This window comes from Catharus ustulatus, chromosome 7 (assembly GCF_009819885.2).
Source record: "Catharus ustulatus isolate bCatUst1 chromosome 7, bCatUst1.pri.v2, whole genome shotgun sequence".
NCBI classification, from domain to species: domain Eukaryota; kingdom Metazoa; phylum Chordata; class Aves; order Passeriformes; family Turdidae; genus Catharus; species Catharus ustulatus.
The window spans coordinates 32,645,300-32,666,321 of NC_046227.1; the positions used below are offsets into that span (position 1 = coordinate 32,645,300).

At 40.4% G+C, this 21,022-nt stretch overlaps 1 protein-coding gene across 1 annotated transcript in view; it reads left to right on the forward strand.

Annotated features, from left to right (window-relative positions):
* Positions 1–1,571: 1,571 nt before the first annotated feature.
* The window catches only part of MGAT5 (alpha-1,6-mannosylglycoprotein 6-beta-N-acetylglucosaminyltransferase), a 114,298-nt gene continuing 94,847 nt past the window's right edge, over positions 1,572–21,022 (forward strand). Inside the window, exon 1 of the mRNA XM_033065089.1 lies at positions 1,572–1,633. The gene's annotated coding sequence lies outside the window, so the exon portion shown is untranslated. The remainder of the gene's footprint in view (positions 1,634–21,022) is intronic.

Consider the following 21,022-nt stretch of genomic DNA (forward strand, 5'->3'; position numbering starts at 1 on the left):
ATGTAGTGTGCTGTTCCTGAATGGGGGAATGTGGTTGACATGACCCAGCTTGAGAACTGTGAGCCAGTAAGGGCTGCTGTTACCTTTGGGAAGAGCTGTGTTGTATAAAATTTCTATATAAGAACATATCCAAAGTGACTGCAGTGTTAGGTCAGCTTCTGCATACGAGCTATACAAATTAAAACCACAGTAAATGGGAAAGACTAAAGTGCTGTAGTTGCTGTTATTTCACCTGCTTTGTTTCCGTGACACAAACTCGTTCCACAAACCACAGCAGATAATTTCAAAAGTTCCCCATCTTACACAGAAGGATGTCCAAGGCGTTGATCATTCAGCACCCAAATCCCTAACCTCTCATTAAATGCCAGTGAGCTGTTCTAAGCAGGAACACTGCACGATGCTGGGTGAAAAGCAAAACTCCAAAGTACACAGCATTACTGCAGATGCTTGTGGGTGCAGACAAGTATCCTTCAGCACGCATTTGTAAACGTCGAGGAAGTGAATCATCATTTTCTGTCCTGCATGGAGAAATCCCAGAGGAATGACAGCAAATATCAGCAGGGATTTTTGTCCATTGTTGCCAAAATCATAGCCATTTGTTTAATCTAAAAAAAAATTTATTTTGCAATCATTTCCTGATGATTCAAGGCACGTGATAAATATTGCAACAGATATTGATCAGAGTTCTGCACCTTATTATAACCTAAATCTATGTTTCTTTAATTTAAATTAGGTTGTGGAGGTGACCAGAAACAGTATTTTACTTTGGTGCTGTCCTTGTGAAAGAAGGCTGTATCCATAGAGAAGAGCAGGATTGGCCACGAGATGTCACCCAGCCCCTACGAGCTGTAATGCAGCTGGGGGAGCAGAGCTGAACGGAGCTAAAGGAGAGACAGCCCAGAACAGGCATCTCCTCCTCGCAGAACACATCAGCCTCCTCTGCGCCAATGCCTCCCAGAAGCGAACTTCTGGTAGCGTGTAGAGCGTGTTTTAAACACAGCCTAAGCAGCTGAACAGACACAAATACCTGTTCCTAATGCTTAGGAAACGAGCTGGCGGGTGTAAGGCGTCCGCTCAGAGCGGCCAAAGCCGCGCTGCTGCCAGCGGCGGGCTCCGCGCCCGGCCTGGCGCCTCTGCTGAGGGAAACCCTCACAGGGGGGGGACGAGCCCGAGGAGCCGCCCCCGCGCACTCACCAGGCCGGGCTGCGGCTGTGACCGTACCCAGTGCCCGCTACCCGCGGCCGTGCCCACTCCCGTGCCCGCTGCCCGGGGTCTGCCCCCACACCCGGGCGGCTCCCCCTCACGGCCGGCCCTGCGCGCTCCGTGCCCGGGCACGCACTTTGCAGACGCTCCCTCGCTCTGCCTCGCCCTGTCACGGGCGCTTCCGGCCGCGCGCGCTCGCTCCCCCGCCCCGCCCCGCCCTCCGCTCTCCCCCGCCCCGCCCCGCCCCGCCCCGCCGCGCCGCGCTGCGCTGCGCCCCCGTGCGCGGCCGGCACTTTGCAGACGCTCCCCGGCGCCGCCCGCCCCCGCCTGGCCCGTCCCCCGGCGGCGCGGCCGCGCCTCCGCCCGCGCTCGGCCATGGGCGCTGCGCCGCGCTCCGCCCGGCGCGGGGACCTGCGCGCCGCCCGGACAGGTGAGGCGGCACCGGGAGCGGGGCCAGCCGGGCTCCGCCGCCGCGCCCAGCCCCGCTGCGGGGGTCGCTGCAGCCGAGCGGGGGGGCCCGCTCACCAACAGCCCCCCCTCACCCCGGCGGCATCGCCCCCGCCTTCCCGGGCGCGGCGGTGGGCGCGGAGCGGGAGGGATGCGGGGATGAGGGGAGCGCCGAGCGGCCGCCCCGGGGCGGCGGGGCCCGTCCTGGCCGCGGCCCGGCTGTCCCCGTCACCTTGCGGAACGACCTTCGGCGGCGGGGGAGCGGCGGGGCCCCCCGGGCCGGCCGGGCCGGGCGGTGGCTGCGGGGACGGGGCGGCCCCGGGCGCTCGGAGGTGTCCGGGAGCGCGGGCGGCGGTGCCGCGGGAGGGAGGATGAGTCTCGGGCGAGAGTCTGTTGAAATCTCCCCGTTACGATGCCATTTACGAGCTCTCGGTTCCACCCGGTTTGCTGGTTTTGTTTCTTCTCCAATGCTTTGTAAACCTCTAGGAAGTGAATTTGAGAAAAAGGTTCCTGAAAGCTGTCATCTCGGTGCCAAATGTGCCTTGGGCTGCCATAACTACTACTACTTTTTTTTTCTTTTTTTCTTTTTATTTTATTTTTTAAATTTTTTTTTGCCGGAGGTACATTGAGGTTTGGATTGGAATAAACAGTGATTTTTATTTGCCAGCTTCGGTGTTTCTGACATATCAACATCACCCTGTGGTTTGATCGCAGGGATTTCTCTGTTTAAACCACTGACCTGATGTGATTGCATTACATCGAGCAAATATTGTATTGGTTTTTTGTTTAATGCAAAGTTACTTTTTAGCATATTTAGGGGGAAAACGAATGTCACTCGGTTTTGAGGAAGTAAATCTCGCTAGATGCTTTCCCCACTGTCAAGAGTGTGTCGGTTCCATCTTTTCCAGATATGGTACAATATCAGTCTCATCTTTTGAGAGTGTATTTTTTCTTCTGGCATTGGGGTCAGCAAACCTGAGAAAATGAATTCTCAATTCTTGCCCTAGGTCTTGTTACATCAATCTCTCTTGATAACTGCAGCAAGAATAGAACACTTTAAATGAAGGCTCACTCTTGAGATTCATGTTATTATACAGTCCTATTTGTCTAAAAAGCTCTGCCGCCTTGTCCCCATGAAATAGTGTGATGGCTTTTTCAACAGCGTGACTCATAATCCTAAATGCAGGAATGAATTTTGACTTAGTGCTGTGCAAGTGCTTTATCTCAGCAAACAGCTTTGTGTGTAAAAATGCCGGTAGGGTGGAGAGAGTCGCTGGTACTCATCAGCTAATCTCTGTCCTCAGGAGGGGAGTGTTTGAAGTTGTTTCCAGACTGGGGGTTTGTCTTTGCTCCCAAATCAATGAGGTGATCTCAGTTCTTCCAGAATAATTTTGCCATTTCATAAAAAGCTTTGAAAAAAGGAGGAACTGGTTAGTTCTTGGTTTCTATATTATTGAAACCATTTTGCCTGGGGATACAAAGTTCAATTTAGTCTGAATGGGTGATTTACCTTTTTCCTTCTTGATCTCTGTGTAATGGCTCTGACTGTACTCCATGAGAAACACTGCTTACTGCAGCACCCACGGCTCACCTAATTACTGCTGGTTGTACCGAGCCTAATAATAGGGGGAAAGCATTTCACCTTTTTCCTTAGTGGTTTTATTGCATGCAAAGTATTTTCACTTATGCTTTCTGTTCTTTGCCTGAGATATAGGGAGTAGTTTACTCTTAAAATGGCCTGTGGAGTGGTGTGTTTACTGCAAGAAATGTCTATTCTTCATGATTTAAAATATGCAGACTGTTTTCTGTTGCTCTTATGTAGACTATGGATTTATTTTGTACGAACAGAATAAGGATTAAATAAGAACATATGCTTCCTCTTTTCTGGGTGATAAATCCATCTTGCTGTCCCGGAGGAAGGCAGCTTATACAGCCTGGACTGAAAAGATGCTGAAAGACAAAGTGACTGAATGCTGAATATAAGAAGATCAGGTTGTCTAAGCTCCCCAAACTAGACTGCCTAAAACTTGGGTAGCAGCCAGCAACACTGGGTGCAAATCATGTAAAATCCTTAATCTCTTCATGAAATAGAATTTGGCAAAATAATGAAGTGTTCTGAATTCTTAAAATTACTTAGAATAAAGACAATTGCTCTCCAGTTTTAAGTCATCTCCCTCCAACCAGATTGCCTTCTATTCCTTTGTATAAAAAAGAAAAAGAAAGCTCTGTATTGTTAATTTCTGTGCTTCAGATAATACTTGGAATTTTACTAGCACCACTCCCTTTCCTTCAAGTTTGAAATTATTATTTTTTTTCTTTCATTTGCTGGGTTATGTTTTTGGCATTAAATGCTGCTGTCATCTAACAAGTTCAGTCTGCTTTTGCTTCTGTTGAGTAAAATAGCTTAGCGTGCAGTTTCATCCCCATCTTGGCTCCAAAATTTTAATGGAAATTCAGGAGTCATTGACATTAACTGCCCCTAGCAGGTATTATTAGCTTTGTGGTAGGTGTTTTGTTGGCTTATGTGAATGCAGTGCTCATGTTTGGAGAAGATTGAGATCTAAAGGAGACTTGGTGTTTTATGAGAGATTGGGAGAATTATTTCAGGATTTTTGTTAGGAAGAGCAGTCCCAAGGGAGATCCATTGGTTATTTGCCAACAGATTGTCTGACCATGTTTGCTCAGTCTTAAGTAGATGAAGAAATACTCTGAATGAAAGAAATACTCTGATGAATACCAAAATTCCAGATTCTGATAGCATTATCACTTTTATCACATCGTGTCCAAAGTGTCTGCAGAACTCTTCTGCTTAGCCTGTTTTGGAACCAGAGTACTCCAGCAGCATTTCTTGGTGAAAAGCACTGGAAGCATCTGCTGAGGAAATGAATATGCTGCACAGTGCTAATCAGCTGGGAATCTGATGAGTGCAAACTCTTTCAGGAATCAAGCAGTTTTGCTATTACTGCATCTTCATTTTCAAAAAAATTCTTAACTGTTTGGAGTGGAATAAGGTCAGCCTTTATTCCTCTCTACTTTTGCAAAGTTATATGTGTGCATCTCTGTATTTCATATACTACATACACACATAAACAAAAAAAAAAACCAAAACCCAAAACTAACAAATCTTTTTTTCCTTCCGTACTTCAGAAGAAAAAGTAGAATTTTGGATCTGCTACCCTCTGTATGCCTGCACACTCAAAACCTTCTTGTTTTCCTCTATACACTTTGTATTATTGGCATAGAATATTGAAGTTTTGAAGGCTTCCTTATCTATTTAATTTCAATTTCTTGAAGAGCTTAGCTCTATAATGTAAGGAAGTATAATTTCTCTGAGGTATAAATTTCACTCAGATCACAGTGGCTTGATTTCCATTCTTTTGACCCTGTTTCTTTTTTTACTATTTCTTGCTTGTTCCTGTGAATTGCTGAGTTACTGTCATTTATGGCTACAAAGAGAGGCTGAGTAGAGTTTTATACAAACTCAGACTAGTTCAGTGGAGGGTTTTGGATAACAACATAGGCTCTCTAAAGTGGATCTTGTTTGAGGAGTAGCCACATAATGATGAAGAATTCACAACACAAGTACTGACAGAGCCTCCAGGTGTGAGGCAGAGGCTTTCTGTGGCAATGCAGACTTTTATCAGAGTTGATAGCCTTCTTTTCTCAAGCTGGAGTAGTTCAGCTGTCTTGAGATGAGTTGTGGGGTTTTGTTCTTACCTTCCCACAAGGAGAAGTCTTGTCTGCTTTAATCAGGTCAATCCTTCAAGCTCAAGGTCTGTGCAAGCACTTAGGCCATGATGCAACTCTTTCTTTTAGAAACTTCTGCTAAAGAGATTTCATACATGTGTGGCAACTTGTGTACTAGGGAGACACTGCAGTGAAAGTACAAAGAGGAAATACTTTGAGGGACAGGGATTCCCTCTTACACTACTCTAAAAAACCAAGTTCTTTTCGAGGAAAGCTTAAGTCAATGCTGTGATTCATTTGATTTATTATTTATGGTTTGTATGAGTTAAGAATCCTGTGATCCTGGCACTTTGAGTCTCACAAGGACCTCTTATTCCTCTTAGCTAACTGTAGTTTTTCCTTTATCCCACAGGCATTCTAAACTGTTTAACCTTGATTATTAGTCTGACCTGCTGACATTTGTCTTACTGATTTTTATATCCTGATAAAATCCTGTAATCTTTGGAAACAATCAACCATCTCTTTTGACCTTGTCCTTTAGACAAAAGGATTTCCCTAGATTACAAATAGCAGACTGGACCAGGTTTTACTTATATTGGTTGTTGCTCACGGGTCATGTAGTTTGGCACATTTCTCTATATATAACCTTTGACATAACATGTATTCCTAAAAGCTTTTTTTTTCATTCTTGTTAGAGTTAGGTAATTGTGAGGTTAGACCTCTGGTGCTCTTAGGCACCAAACTTCATTGGGTGATCTTCTAAATGAGCAAAGCAGCTAATAGTTGCTGAAGACTTTAACAAAAGCATCAGTCTCAAAAAGCACAGTCACAGACATTAAATCCATGCTAAGTTTTGGTATAAAGTCCCAAACTGAAGTAGAAGCTGCTCCTGCCAATGTCCCCGAAGCTGATGTTGCTGTGGCAGTTCCTGTCTTCTTCTTGGGTGTTGAAGATCATGGCAAACAAAGCAAAGCAAAATAGAAAAAGCAAATGGCAAAAAGCACCAGCTCTCCCCAATACATACTCTTATATAGGATTTTTCCAACCAACTAGGATGCAAACTTGGACCACCACTTCTTAACCTATTAGAATTCTAGTTTCTTAACACACTAGGATATGTATAAACTACACATGCAACCTATCTTGTTCTATCTGAAAAATGTAACCAATATTCTTGTGTCTAAACACTGCACATCTGGAGCCTCCACTGAAAACATTAGTATGTTTTTCAGCCTTCACTAGAATTTGCACTTCTACTCTGGCATCTGAACCTTTCACTCACTAAAAACACTGAAGCTCATTCTGAAACTTACTGACTCACTCGTCCCAAAACTTAAACTTACACCTCTATTTTATGTGTGAGTGGATTGATATGCTTCAGTCCATCCAAAGACTTTAATTCAATCCCTGCACTCTGATCTCTCTGAAGAATTCAGGGAGACTCCTGGCTCACTGACTCCATTTCCCCCTCCTCTTAAAACCATAGATTCCCTTAACAGACTTATTACTCATTTATCAAATGCATGGAGGAAACAAGACACCATGATTAGCACCAAAAAAACTTTGTCACCCATGATGCTAAATTCCATCCATCAAACAAACCATTCAAATTCTCCCTTTCTGTGACTCATATCATAGGCAACTTGGCCTATTTTCTCCTCCTGGATGGCCCTCTGGTAGCAAAGGAGGTCATCCTTTTCATCAAAGTGTGGCATGGCATGTGTCCCCACTGCTCAATGCCTACTGGGTTGCATCCAGCAGTGCAGCTAAAAATCTTCTTGGTGGCAAACACAGGGGCCAGCCCAGTCTTGCCCTTGACTATTTCAGGGGGGTCTTGGCCAGCCCTGATCCTTTCACCTGGTTATCAAAGCAAACCTCACCTGCTTCATTCAATAACAAACAACTATCATGGCAAAGCACACACAGATTTACATTAACAATATAGCTACAAGGATAGCTAAACAAGTGAAAAAGAGTTTTTTTGGGGTTATGTTGGACAGATATGTGGCATTTAAACTTAATACATTAACTAAAGTTACTTAAGCATTTACTTTAAGTTGGATAATTGACAAATCTGTACTACTGAAAGCAAACAAAGCAAAAGCATAAGCATAACATATAATTGAACCTCTTTCTTTTTTTTAAAACTAAAAAAAAATTATACAATACTAATGATTCCCCCACTTTTTTAAAAAAAAAAAAAAGTTCACAATCTTTTACATGTAAAACACAAGACATCAGGTGCAAGTTGGAGTCCCTGTGCAATTCACATCTTTGTGTCTCCCTTTTACTTATAAAATTATCAATGTGTTCTTACATTAGGGTTACATTTCTTACAAAGGGTTTCACAGTCTTTGCTCCAAATTATTAAAGGAAATGGATCTTCAATGATATATGTAGTAAAACTAGAAACTTACAATCAGTAATAATGTCGATACAACAATCAACAATATTTTAAATGATAGATATAAATTTATAAAATTAGATAGTTTTAGTTTATTGCTGCTTGTTTCCCATTTCCTCTTAAGGTTGTGTTCCTCCCTTCCTGTGTGCACTGTGACTGGTTCAGCTTTTTATTTAACCTGTGTTGAGCCTAGCAAGGCATTCTCAGACAGCTGCTAATCAAGTAACAGATTGCATGCCAGGTAAAACTCCTTCACCAAAAGGGTTGTCAGGCTTTGGAACATGCTGTCCAGGGCTGAGTCAGCATTCCTGGAGGTGTTTAAGAGATGTAGACTCTTGGACTCAATGGTCTTAAGTCCCTTTTCCAACCGAAGAGATTTTATGATTCTATGTCATCATAAAAAGGTACAAACTGCAGTCAATTACCATTCCTGCCCAAGGCTATGCTTTGTGAACTGGATGGTTTTTGACCTTTGAAAGATAGTGAACACTTGGTTTCTGCCATGTTGTGTCATAGTCCTCTTGTCTGCAGTATGTGTGACCAGAGTGGATTAACACATTTTTACTCTTTTACTAATAAGAATCTTCTGTATCAGTATGTATTCCCTTGGGCAGTAGTTCTCTTGAGTATGAAATGCTGTGTCTTATCCTTCACCTGTTTTTTTTTTGTTCTCACCCCTTCTCTCTGATCCATTTTTGCAGAGAACTATTACTGTTAGATGCAGTTTTTGAACCCTGCAGAATGCATGTGATATACCTGGAAGACAATTTCAAGTATTTAAGGACCCACATAACTAAACTTGTATTTTCTCTCCTATTTTGACCTTCTTTTTTGTAAAATGAAGCATAAAATGTGTTTTGACTGAATATGGACTATCTGAAACATTTCATTAGACACATAAACCTTGTCTGCGTAGCATACGTGAGTTAAAAATATACATAACTCCTTCATTTAGTGAATTTGAAAATTGGTATAGTAGTAGTAATAAAAATCCTTGAACCTATAACCTACTTCCTTATTAGCTTATAAGTAATTTCTGTGAGCCTTTCTTGATAGGCCCTGTTCAAGCACAGTTTGTGCAGTGGCTCAATTTTTTTATATTGTAGATTTAAAAGAGTGAAAATACCAACTCTAAGTTGCTCAAGAAAGTTTCATGCTGCACCACTACATCTCTGTGTCAGGCATTCCAATTCATTACCTTTTTCTTAGAGTTTGCTTCTCCCTGTACAGGTTTGATCTGACAGTATAGGAAAAGGGTGTGGAACTCACTGTAGAGCAGTAAGAAAAAGATTTCTCAGTCTTTATCACTCAGACTTCAGCCTAGGTTTCACAGGATGTTTGACCACATTATTAAAGCTACCTTGTTCCAATCAGTCCCTTAGCTCATTGATTTGGTTTTCTGAGTTCTTGTAAAAATGAGCAGTTTGCTTCCCTGTATTTCTTTTCATGAAATGCAGTTTCTCTTTCAGGATTATTGATCCTCCAAGAACATGGTGAAATGCAGTATCATTCTGTTTGCACTTTACATCTCTGTGTGTTATGCAGCTAGTTTTCTTTTACTAGACTGCAAAAAAGCCTGCAGGAGCAGAATGCTTCCAGTGGATTTTCTGCTAAAGCTAACAGCTATTTTACTACAGATTAAATTAACCAGTTTTGAATACTCAGTCTAATTTTAAGAGCCTGTAATCAAGTTGCTGTATTTTATGGTTATACTTGAAATATGGTTATAGCTGAAAACAAAACATCAGCTTGTTATTTTCAATAGACATTTTCTTAAATGCCAGAAGAGTTTGTTTATAAATCAACAATAATAGTAAAAAATTTTTTTTTCTTTCACAAAGATAAACTGTGCTCCTTATAGATAAGCTGTAGTTCTTGTTGGAATACTTTCCCTGAGTTTTTTCAGAAGCTCAGCATTCCTAAGTTCAAGAAATTGGATAATCAGTTAAAAAAAAACTTCTGCGTGTATTAACAATGTGAGAAATGAAACCACGTTGCAGGAATGTTTGGTTTCACAAAGTGATTTGACCTGTCACTGAATTTGCATCCTGGTGGTTTGAGGCCTCTCAGGCAGCTTATTGATATCAGGTTTTGGCCCCAGTTGTGGATCTTTGTGAAATCTTTCAGTGTCTGAAATGACTCCCCTTGGGTTCTGGATTGATAACTTAATGGGACAATTCATGATTCCTTTGAGGAGAAGCTTACAGTAACTTTGTTCACGTGAACTATCGTGGCAAAATTCTTCCCAAGGTAAATTACAGAGTATTTGAGGGAACAAGGAGGAGCTTCATGCTGGAAGATGCTCAAAGGTTTGGTTTCCATTACAAATTCCTGTATTCTTGATCTGAGATGAAGTTCTGTGGAATTAGTGCTTTGCCGCTGTAAGTTTGGAATTCCAAATTCAGGTTCAGTAGTTGATCCAAGCTGGCTCCTGAACGTGCACTAAAGGAGGAGTTGTTGCAGCTCTGTTGATTTGTTACCAGCAGGGATTTAGTATTGCCATGGGTCTGTGGTGACAGGATTGGGTCTTTACAGTGATGTAAGGAGAGTTTAACTGCAGTGAGTGAATTCTGTGCCGGTGTAAAAGGCACATTGCAATTCACTTAAGCTCTTTTTGAGTTGGTGCTGCTTAAATCTCTGTCTCTGTATACTGAAACCAGCACAATGAGGCCCCAGTGTACACTTAAACTTTCCTTTGAGGGCTGTGCTGGCTGATACAGAGCAAAAACTTGTAGCAGGTTTAGCTTCTGTTCAGCTTCTATTAAAGTCCTTGTACCTTGATTCATTTCCTGGCATCATAGTTTCCATATGCACTGGTTGCATAGCTTTTGCAGTGTGTAATGTCACAGAATGCCACTACTGAGTTACTTAAAACATGTATAGGAACACTTTCTTACACCCTGAGATATTGGCAGGTACATGGCCACTTTTAGAGCAAAGAAAACTGTGAGCCTTATAAATGGAAAAAAACTTTTTATTTTAAAAAGCTGTACTTGAAAAATAGTATTGTAGTTTAACTACGTGTGGAAAACTGGTCTACATCAATTTTACATTTTTTAGACTTAAGAAGGGGGCTAGATGGAGATCTGTTTTCTCATTATTTGGGGTTTAAAAAATGTTAAGAAGCATTTGAAGTGCAAGTTTTTTTCATCCCATGTACTTAAAAAATTATTTTTTTCCACATCCACCCTTAGTACTTTGGTCTGTTAGAATTGTCCTGGGCTCCGTTTGGACTCTTGTTTGTACCTCAAGTCTGTTCTACCTTTGAGTATTGCTCATGGCTGATATGGCAAACTTGAACTCCATTGCCTACTATCAATATTCATTTTTATGTTCGGTTATCCAAATTTAAAAACAAAAAAAAGCCTCCTCACTGTTTAAATTCCTGATGTACAACTCAGATTTCACGCTATTGATTTGGATGTGCATTATGTAAAGAGTTTTTTAATGAAGGTGTGCTCTTGCCCTTTGTCAAGCTACAGAATATTTTTAAGTATGCCACCCACCTTATTCTTTAACTAAAATTTGACATTTAATTAAAAAGGCTGCTGAAGCAGCATTGTAGTTTGGCAGAAATTACTGTAGGAACCAGTTACTGTAGGAACCATTGCAGTGTCTACCTTGCCTGTACTATGGGGATCAAGCCCATTGCTCAGGATAAAGATGTTTGTCTAGGCCACAAAAATGCAGAATTAAAACCTTCTCTTTTTTTTTTTTTTTATTTTGGACTGACCAGCTCTGTCATCCTTGCATTTGACAAACAGAGAAAGAAACGTGTCAAATATTATTTTCATACTTCTTTTTCTTTTGCCAATGTATTCCCACAGTGCACTGCTAACCATTGTCCAGTTTACTGTGGTATTCAGGTCTTTATTTCCTTTATTAAAATTTATTTAAGGGGTCATGGGAATCTCTCAATCTAAGTATGCCTAATTTGGGTTTAGTGTTGTGGGATTTCAGTTATGTGTGAGGAGGGCTTTCTGTGCTTGTAAAAACTGTGCTTGTCCCTGCTGTGCTTGTAAAAACAGCATGATTTCTGTCTTAATCCAGACTTCTGAATGCCTTTTTGCCATTTTACTCCAACTCCAATTTCATCTGCAAGGGTGCAATTTTACCCTGAGACTTGAAATTTTTTGGGACACATTACACGTAAGCTTTACCTCACGCATTCCTTCCCATCCCACAAAGTGTTCTTCTGAAAATCTTTTTCAGTTTCTATAACCTTTTTATTTTTTTATTAAACCAGTAAGGAAATGTCCTTATTTGCTAAACTCCTTGACTTCTTGAATTGACTGAAAGAGAACCCCCTCATCCTGCTCCACCCACTGGGCAAGTCTGGATGAATTTTTTTCCCTGTGCAGTTAAGTCAGAGTTGATGAAGTCTCTGAATAGTGTGTGTGCAGTTGTGCTGAATATTTGTTATAATCAACTAATAATAGATAGGTTCTAGTTCATCTTGTACCTTTCTGTTGGGTTGCTCATTACCTATTTATGAAAACAGAAGATTTGAAGCATTGATTTCATGCCTCCAGATGGCCAGTTGAGCATCTTTTTCTTTGTCACAACAAAGTTTCCACAAGGATCCTCTTCTTGGTTTTTTTTTTTTTTTTTTTTCTGATGAGGCTTTTTCAAGGGAACTCAGGATGTCTGTAATGATTGAGGGTGTTTCTGCTGGAGGTCTGACACTGCCCATGTTGCACAACCTTTGAATTCACAGAAAATTGAAGTAGCACATTGAGAAATTGGGTAATCCATGAATGTCCAGTAATTTGTCCTGGTCTACACTTTTTTTTTTCCCTTGGGATTATTTGCACCAGAATTATCTTCCATGTTTTTGCTAATACAGTCAATATATTATTGGAATAACATATTTGGCTTCATTATTCTAAATGTTTGTGTAGGAATCTCATCTAAGGCTATCATTATACCTCCCAAAAAGGGCTAGTCAGGATAAACAAATTAAAATATTATGGAGAAAATATAAGTTTGAAACTTTACCTTGTCTCAGTGGTCTGTTAGAATGTAGGAAAGCTGAACAAAGCAAGGCAGCAAATAAATCTGACTTTAGACAACTTCTAAAATTCAGTTTTCTGAAATGTCTAGTAAATCCATGCTAACTAGTGTCATTTCATAATTAAGCTGCTTCTTTCAGTCCTAAACCTCAAGTCATATATTGAGTCCAAACTGTAGGATGCAACTTTCCCCATTGTTGAAATAACAGCCTGAGTTGGAAACTATTAAGTGATAAAAGCTGCAGAGAGAAGTAACAAATTCCTCTGAAATCCAGAGGAAAATGTTATTGAAAAAATTTCTTCTTTGTTTTGTCAGGCTAGCAGCTTGAATTGTTCTTCCCTTTAGGACCATACCTAATGATAGAATTAATCATAAAATCACAGAATGGTTTGTGTTGGATGGGATCTTAAAGCTCATCTCATTCCAGCCCTCTTGCCTCACCTTTCACTAGACCAGGTTGTTTGAGCCCAGCCTGGCCCTGGGCACTTCCAGCCCCTGTTGAAGTGAGGGCTGTTGTGTTTTGCTGTCCCCTGCAGTCAGAGCCACTGATGTCCTCTGCATGCACGTGGCTCAAGCACACATTTCCTCACTTCAGGCAGTGGTGTAAGGCTGGGATAGGATCCATGGTCTGTGTTGGACCCTCATGGCTGTAGCTTACACAGCAAATGGACTGCTCAGGATGTTGAAATGTGTTAAGACAATGCCTTAAATAGTTATTTGCAGGTTATCTGTCAAATCCTGGCTGTTAAAAAGATAAATCAATGTAGCCCAGTGATAGAGAGTTTAAAAGAGAAAGGCCTTTTGTGTCAACTTTTAAGATGTATTTGCCAGCACATTTCCCCTGTGAGTTGAAAGGAATGAGTATTTTCATAGTATTAGAAAATCTATTCCTCTGTCTCTTCCTATCTTTTTTCTCTTCATTAGGTTTGACTAAACAGTAAAGAAATCCATCCATCTGTGGTAGTGTCAGTAAAGTGGTCTCTGTTTTCCTCTCTGCTGGTACTACAGTACTGTTTCAAGATCATTTACATGCTGCTCAGAGCTGTAAGTGATCTTTTTGGCAGCTTTGTGCATTTATATTATCTGCTGGATTGTAATAATTTTCAAATAGATTGTCTGAAAGTAGAGGGGTTTTGATACATATTTATAGATGAGTATTCCTGTCTGTGGGTTTATTTTATGTCTTGTACATTTACCTAACTAATATAAACGTGGCTCTGGGAAGAATCTTGTTAGATCAAAATGCAGAGCTTTTCACTGTCACCATTCTAGAGATGGACAATATTGCCTGTTGAATTTCTTTCTGATCCTGGAAATCATTTGGATTTAGAAGGCTATTTAGGAGGTATTTTTTAGAGTTATTTTTTGTTTGTTTGAGGAAGAAGGAAGGAAGCCTTGATGTTTAGATTATATTGTTTATAATGTGTTTGTATTGTTGCAACACAGGAGAACTAACCTGAATAGTAACTTAATGTTTTTGAGTGGACCTTGGAATTCTGACTTTACTGCCTTGTAGATCTCATCCCTGTTTTTCAGATAATGTTTGACAAATATGTGGATATTTTGTTGTACATAGATGGTGTTTTCAATTTATATTAATCTCCATCCAATGTGTGGAGGAGCTTTTAGTTGGTACACAAGATTTTCTGCTAGAAGAAACATTTTTTCATCTCCTCCATCCATACAACTATGAGTGGCAAAGAGATGAGTGAATGCTAAGTTTTATGTGACCTTTTTAGAGAGCAGTTACCAAAGTGGACTCAGTTCTGCTTGTTTTTGGAAAAGCTTTTCATTTAATGACAGTCTTCAGTTTAAACCACGTGTTCTAAGAACTGGCTTGTGTTCTCAGCACTGCAGGGGAAAAAGCTCAACGTGCATGCTTGAGGACATGCCAAAGAGTACATGTGGGGGAATTCCAGGACTGGTGAAAATTTGAGAAGAAGGTATTTAACATAATTACATAGCTTCAGATTGTATAAACCTTGTACAGTTCAGACAAGTGCAAAATTACCTCACCAGGCTTACCCGATTTTTTAAAAAATTTAATTGATTTGGAAAGCTAGAGTGGGACTAGATTTGTTTAACTGAGAAAATTCAGAAAACTGTGGTAGGCAGGTGAGATAAATAACCTTCTGATATGATTCAGATTGAAAAATATAAAATTAAATCCATGACAGTGCAAATATAATTTTATTTTTGAGTTGCATAAGACTGTTTAAAGTGGGTCATTAGTGTTGGGGAAAAACATGTTTTAATTTTCTAGGCTTTCCCCCCCTCCCCCTTTCCACACTGGAGGGAATGCTTTCCTCTAGGGACAAAGATAGGATGAAGCTAAATATATCACTTGTCTACTTTATTCTCCATCATGTTGCTTCAGTGGTAATCACTTGTTTGAGATTCACCTTCAGAGATTCTGCCTGACATATGGTGATGTGTATAATGAATATATGCAAGCATATAGCAGTTTCACGTTCATTCTTTATTGCACTTAGGTTTTAGTTCACAAATTGCTGTAATAATTAAAGAGATTTGGTAAGCAATAATCTATGCACTTATGGGAAATTTCACCTTAATTATTTATTATTTGTGTGAGATAAAAAAAAACAATTTAAGAGCTGGCTTGAGAGTTGGGTTTCTCTGGTTTCCTAATTTCAGATGATATACAGACAGATTAAGTTTCTGTTTTTTGAAAGTATTACCACTTTCAGGAAAGGATAAGAAGTTGGTTGTTTGAGAAGTGTGACCTGGGTGGCTTAGTTAGAGATTGTGGTTGGTGTTCAGTTTGGGAGTTTTGGGGGGTTGTTTTGTTTTGGGTTGTGGGGTGGTTTTTTTTGGAATGGAGTGGGGAATGTTTTGTTGCTTGGGTTTTTTTCAGCTACAAAGAGATTTTGGATAGAAAATGAATGGCTTCTTCAGCAGCACCTTAGAAATGAGACATACAAAGGGAAGTACACCTAGGTGTTCTCTAGACATCCAAGAATGTAAACATCCAAAATTAGTTCTCTCACAAACTCTTTTTTTACGCTGTGTTGTGGGTAATTGGTGAAAGGACTGAATTGTTCACTTTTGCATTCATAATGGAAATCATGTGATGGTGATGATGACCAAGAACAACAACTGCTGCAAATCTTTTTGAAGCTGTAGCTCTTCCTTTGGTACTCCCGACTGTCAAAATTGGCATAATTGTTTGCCAGCAATGGGAGTTGTGTCCACAAAATCCAGCTCACAGCTTCTGATGATTGAGATAATTTACTTTGAATTTCTATTCAGTGGCTAAGTATTATTAATCCAGCTTCTTGTTCATCCTGTGTTTATATTCTTTATAGGAGTTGACAGTAAAATCTTTCTGTTCATGCTGAAAATTACATGTTGGCAAATAAACAGGTAGCCATTAGAACACATCAAATCAGCATCTATTCAAGCTTTGTGCAGAGCCTTTGATCAAGTACTTGATAGTAAGTCATGATGTCAGTCAGTGTGATGAACCAGAAGAGGACAACAGGATGATTGTAGGAGAGATTCCTGCAATCTTGATGGAAGGGCCAGTCTACACAGCCTGAACTATGCTAATCAAAGGAGCAAGACCAGATTTGTAGCTGAAATAGCAAATTAATTATTGCCCTGCTTAGTTTGCAGTAATGTCTAGGGGACACTGAGGTTAGTTCCATGGGCTGATGTGAGGGGGCAATGACTTGTGGTTGGAGAAGCAGAAGTCTGCTGGCACAGATGGATTCAGAGTAGCTTGTGTCTTCCTCACTTAAGCCTGGCACACTGAGGGATTTAAGCCATGCATACTGAATCACGTGTCCCATGTCATTTCCATTTGTCAAATCACAAAACCATTTTCCCTGTCACTCTCTCCACTATTTTGACTTTACTGCAATAGCTCTTACCAAAAATGGCTGCTGGTAAGCATGAGCATTTCTGTGTTTTCTAAATTATTCTTCCTGGTCAGAAAGAGACTAAAAATTTGCTCATGCTGTATTGTAAAGCACTGTTTCGAAGAACAAAAGAACAAAAACTTTGAATGAGTGACAAGCAATAATGATTCCCTGATTTTTGTTGTGCTGTAGAATATTGGGGTGCACAGAGAAAGGGAAAAGAAGAGATGAAAGCACATCCTAATTTAAGTTTAGGAAGCCCAGGTCCTTCCATAGTCAATAAGAGGATGAGGCTTTTGGGGCTGCTGCTTTGAATCACTCCTTAAAAGGGGGAGAATGGCTAAGCTAAACATCTCTTTGCTACCAAGAGATACAAATTCTCCTCTTTATTTTCACCAGCTCTGATACATACCTGACCCATCTGTTAGACAGCTTGGTTTGTGAAACAAGCAGAAAGCTAATGTAAGAAAAAGGCTTCTTTTGTTTTCATGATCTCAATCAGCTCATCAGGGATCTGTTGATTTGGCACATGGAGCACGAAGGGGGTGTGAGACTGATTGGCTTGGAGCAGTAGGATAAGTGCAGTGAGATTAGGCTGTTCCTCAGCTGAGAGCTGCTGGCTCAGCTCAGCCTCTGCTGTGCCTGGACCCTCCCCTATGGGTCCAGAGGCCCCAGATGTCTTCACTGACTGGAGTTAACAAAATGACCCACTGCTTCTCCTTCTGCTCTGCTGGCAATGATGGCTGCTGTTGTCATCTTTGAATGTTAACTTTTCCTTCCTCTTCTTTCATCCTGTGTTATCGTGATTTTTTTTCTTCCTTTTTATTTGAAATATAAAATTTTTCAAATAAAATATTTGAAATATAGTAGTCTTAGGAAATCTTTATACCTTGTTAGGTATATCATCAGTAAGTAAATGATGAAAGGGTTTGTGTGGCAAATAAAACTAACTTTGCCTTCTCAGTTGTAAGGTATATCCAGGATTTCTGCTTTATGGCTGTGCTCAAGGGCAACACATTTAAAATGTGCTGCTTGGTGACAGTGTCCTGCCACACCTGTAACCATGTCAGAGTTCAGTGCCAAGCCTAGTGAAGCTCCTTTTCACTTGTATCTCATCTGGGTACTTTGCCTTTTGGCGAGCAGTCAAAACCTGGTTTAGCCCTTTGCAGGCGTTAAGCCCTGCTCTTAGACATCGGAGCTCAAAAGACTGTGTCCAGTGTATGGTGTGAAATTAATCAAAAGGAAACAAAATTAATGACCTGCTGTGGTGCCATCCATCACGGTATCGCTCAGCAGGTGTGAAATTAAGTTGCCTTGACTGTGGATTCAATTGAATGGCGTGACATGAAGCTACAGGAGCTGCATCCGCTAATACTGGGGAGCAAGTGTTTCTAAGGATTCCAGCTTAATGAACTGCTTGTGCCGTGCTCTGGATAGTCTTGTGATCATTTAACAGCATGACTTTAGATTATGCTCCCTAAGAAGATCAAGTATTACTGTATCAGTAAAAATTGTTAAAGGCAGGCCACAGAAATGTGGTTTTAATTTCTGTAATTACTGTGCACCAGATGGTGTATGTGTACTTTTTTCCAGCATAAGTACTTCAGCTCAAATATAAGCAGTTGTGATCTTTATTTACAATTCATCAGATTTTAACCTAGGTGATAACAGTTCCTTTGTTATGGCCCATTATGATGACCTTCAAAGAAGTATGTGGACAAAACCTCATTATTGTTTGTTATGGTTACAAAAAAGCCTTTCTTCTTGGGTTTGTTTGGCTTTTTTTTTTCTCTCAGATCTTAGTTATGGTGATAGCAAAACTACTCACTAATATTCATTACCCACTAACTTTGTTTTGGAATAAGATCTAATACTAGACTATGTACTTATAAAATTTGGTAAATCCTAGTTAATTTAAGAGCAGTGCTACAAAGATGGAAAATACATTACAGGTTAGTAACAACTGGAGAGAAATTAGGAAAATGACAGAAATTTATTTCCCAATTTGAATCTAAAGATATTCTACCAACTATTTTCTTCTGTCCAGTCCTATTTGCTTATGTATATGCACTTTTTCCTCCATAGTTGCTCTGATAATTCTTTTCAAAGAACCTATTATCATTGTTGTGGAAGCTCTCTTTGACTACCAAGTTCTTACTGGATTTTTGCTTTATATGCCCAGAACATTGTCCTCTAAAATGTTCAGAGTCATCTCAGCCCTTTGGAGAATGCCTGGTGTTTTTGCCCTTGGCAGAAAATAAGTCATTTGTGGGTTTGTTGAGTGTTCCTTTTTGTCTGGCTGCCCTCCCCCTTAAATTTTGAATATACATTTCCAAGAGTTAAGGAATTTCCATGTTTGTGATTAGGAGGAGGACTTGCATGGCATAACTGAGCTTTCTTTGAAGTAGGACTGGCATGCAGCCATTAATACATTTTCAGGATAAGGTGTCCACAGTATATTGGCACACACTTGATAAACTGGTCTTTATAAGTTGATTCATTTGAACTCTTATTAAGGGCTGTCTGTACTTTATACAAGCAGTACTGTTTTGTTTAAATATTGTTGATAAGAAAGATGTTAGGCTTGTGAAAGTTAATTAATTCTTTACAGTTGTTGGAACAAGGTACTGTGGTTTTGTGTCAGAAGATAACCCTGACATTAGCATTAGTAAGATGGCTTTGGCTCATAACAAACGTGGTGTAACTACTGAGAAATGTTGGGGTTGTTTTAGAGTTATGCCCCTGAGGTGCTGTGTCACTGGCAGGATTTTCAAGGGCAAAACCATAGGGAGTAGCTGTAGGATCATGGGATCAGTGCTGTTGGAACTGAAGAGCTCTGTAGGCCTTTTGGGTAGAGCTGACAAGATATTTTAGAAGTTTCCTCTTTCCTTGATGAAAAGAAACATCAGCCTTTGTACCCATTTCAAAATGAGCAGGTAAGCAATTCATGGAGGCCTGATGCTTAGCAACATCATAAGCATTAACAAAGTCCATCAAGCTCTTAACAGAGAACAAAGGTTATGTGATTACTCTATCAGTCATATTTCAGCTGGGGCCCTGAACTGCATTCTTTCCTGCATTAGAAAATTGTTATGTTGGTATGAGTTTAAAGAAACTTACTGTTAAGGCTTAGATTGTAACACAATGCTCTTTCAACCTTCCTTACATTGAAATCAACCCAGGGATACTGTGTTCAATTGTCTGCCTGCAGTTTGGGTTTTACATTACTGGGTTTATTTAATTGTACTCCTCCCTGCCTCTTGTTGATTGCTTTTATAGTTGCTTAAGCTTTTTTAATTAATTTGTAGCTCCAGGGGAGATGGGCAGAAAAGAAGAACAGAGATAAATTTACCTTCTTTTGTGGAACTTCTAGCTTTTGAAGACAAGTGACAAGCCAAGCAGGAGTGCTCTCTGCTGTGGCAGAAAGAAAATTTAAATGTCCTGGCAAAGCTTTTTGTCAACCTACTTTGGCAGGAAAAAGGCCTTTACACCTGTTTTCCATGACAGGCTGTGTAACTTGGGTCCCACAGCTCTTCACTGGGGCTTGCATTCAGAGTTTGTGTTGGCTGGTTTTGCTTTATCCTCTTAGAGCTGTAATATCCTATCAGGAGAGAGCATGAAGTAAAGGTTTCTTCACTGCAGGGTTTGATTGTTTTTTATGCATCACTGCTAGATTGTGGTATGAAGAGAACTCAGATTTCTCTACTTTGCCTGTAGCAAGAATATGCAAACTCGGTTTATCAGAGTTAAGCAGTGTGATGTTACATGCCTGTGAGAATGGGTTCCTGAGAAACTATTTGGATTTGGCTGAAAATGACTGAGAACTGCAGCTAAAATTAGCAGAGATGGTCTACTGCAAGTAAACTGATCCAAGGGAGAGAAAAGCAGAAGGAAGTCAAACAAACCCCCTGCCTGTTCAATGCCATTTGCAAAACTGATATTGTGATACAGATGTCTGCTGGTTGCACCCTGTGTCTACAGAGCATTGTTCATGTGCCAGGTTATGCTGACAGTGCTTTACTTTCTGATGGGCTCAGAGCACATGGGGAAGTGGAGACTGTGTCTACTAGCAAAGATGAGGCAGTAGACACTGGCTAAATCCTTGGGCAGGGTTTGGTTGTTGGAGTTATGGTGATTTTTGGATGTGGGGATTTTGGGGCATTTTTTGGTGGTTATGTGTGAGGAGGGAAAACTTTATTTGGCTTTTCTCATGACATTTTCTATATTTTCTGAAACTGCAGTCGATAAATGTCCCTTCCCAAAGGAATTGCTCATCTGTAGACTTGTGATTGTCATTGTAACTCAGCCAGGGATAGACAGAAACTTGATCCGTAGGAAGTCTAAAATGATGATTTTTAATAAGAGGTTTATTCTGCATGGCAAGAAT